Here is a 1,998-nt window from a genome sequence, read left to right as displayed (position 1 = left end):
TTTTTTTTTCCTTTATGTAAGAAAGAAAATTTAGAATCAGCTCATATTATAAATGAAAGCAAAAATGTAAATAATATCCAAGCATGAGAGATCCACAGAGGAAGAACTTGTTTAAAGGATTTATCTTTTACTACAGTGTGGTATAACAGATCTTTAGCCTGTTACAAACTAGTTTTTGACAAACAAACAAACAAAAAAACAAAAAGGAACTAAAAACCCTTTAAAATAATCTATTTTTTATTGACTGTATTTTGGTTTAATTTCCTATGGCCTTCAAGGTAATTTGAGAAGTATATAATTATATTTGTATTTTTATGCCTTATTATTTAGTAGATAGTTTAAAAGTCTTTTCATTTTAATTTATTTTTAATCCATCCTAATTCTGTTTACATTGTTATTTTAAGTTTATTATGTTGTACAAAAATAAAATTAAAAATTGAAGTTTTAGTAATAAAGACAGGATACAGTTTGTATTTTGTTAATGTTAAAGTGTGTTATTGAATGGGTGCTAAATTAACGATGTAGTCATGTATTAAATATTTCCTAATTTAAGTAACCTTTTATTTTGACAGCCACATCGTCTTCATTGAGGGAATAGGTCTCTAGGCCTGGGAACCTCACTGCACACCTTGTTCATTGGCACTGCCTCCAGAATCCTATGGGTTCATCACATCTGGAAGCTCCAGAGGGATGGAGAAGGGCTCAATGTGCAGGGCTTCACAGGCATCAAAGGCCAGGCCCACTGTGGCTGGGGCCTGTATTCGTGCTGTCTGGCTAGTGAAGCCACAGTCTCCCAGAGTTTTTCTGTCATCAAGGAGCTGGTCATCCTTGTACAGCCTCTGCTCTTCTGGAGGCCGCTGGAGCATGCCTTGGACAACACGCTTTAGCTGGAACACGGTACTCGACTCCTTGGCTTCCGTGAAGATGGTGGTCTTGTGGCGGCGAATCATGAGAAATCCCATTAGGATGGCAAGCCCGTGTCAACCCCAGCATGCAGCCCCGGCCCTGCCCTGTTCCCTCCCTTATCATCTACACCGCCCCCACTCAGCCCTGAGCCCCTCACACTTATTATATGTTATAGCAGATCTAATTTTTTACACAAGACTTGAATCATAGATATGTGTTATATAATCATATATATATATATGCTATAGCAAACTAAAATCACATATATGTAGCTCATTTTCTCTTCAGCCTTTTGTTACAAGTTTTAAGTTAAATTAAAAAAAAAACCTATAACAGGAGACTTTACAGACTTTTTAACCATACCCAATGATCTTATAAATCTTGATATAAGGAGTATATTGAACAGAGAGATTCCATTAAAAAGAAAAACCTTCGAGCTGGAGAGATGGCACAGTGGTTGGGATTGATGGCTGCTCTTCCCGAGGACCAAGTCTGTCTGAGCAACCACATGGCAGCTCACAATGGTCTATAATTCCTGTTCCAGGAGACCTGACACCTGCACCCAAACAGAACACCAACGCACATAAAAAACTAATTAATAATTCTTTAAAAAAAGAATGAAAAGAATACCTCAAGCAGGCATGGTGGTACATGCCTTTAATCCCAGCACTTGAGAGGCAGAGGCACAAAGATCTGAGTTTGAGGCCAGCCTGGTCTACAGAGAGAGTTCCAGGACAGCCTGGATTATACAGAGAAACCCTGCCTCAAAATTGCTAAAAGCAAAAGAGAGTACAAAAGGAGAGAGAGAGAGAGAGAGAGAGAGAGAGAGAGAGAGAGAGAGAGAGAGAGAGAGAGAGAGAGAGAGAGAGAGAGATTTCCTAAGCCATGTGTCCTAGAGCTTGCCTTTAATGCTAGGATTCAACATGCAGAGACAGGAGAATCTCTATGAGTTTAAGACTTGAGTTTGAGGCAACCCTGATCTACAAAGCAAATTCCAGGACAGCCAGGAATTACACAGAGAAGCCCTGTCAAAAATAAACAAAAAACTTCTCAGGCTTAACATGGTAGCTCATATCCTTAATTTTAGTATGA

General features: G+C 38.7%; 1 pseudogene; it reads right to left on the bottom strand.

Annotated features, from left to right (window-relative positions):
• Nucleotides 1-656: 656 nt before the first annotated feature.
• LOC143271969 (elongin-B pseudogene) lies at nucleotides 657-950 on the bottom strand (annotated as a pseudogene).
• Between the last annotated feature and the right edge of the window lie 1,048 nt (nucleotides 951-1,998).

Source organism: Peromyscus maniculatus, chromosome 1 (genome assembly GCF_049852395.1).
Source record: "Peromyscus maniculatus bairdii isolate BWxNUB_F1_BW_parent chromosome 1, HU_Pman_BW_mat_3.1, whole genome shotgun sequence".
In the NCBI taxonomy this organism is placed as follows: Eukaryota; Metazoa; Chordata; class Mammalia; order Rodentia; family Cricetidae; genus Peromyscus; species Peromyscus maniculatus.
The sequence above is the reverse complement of the archived record's forward strand: the minus strand, read 5'-3'. Positions and strand labels throughout refer to the sequence as shown.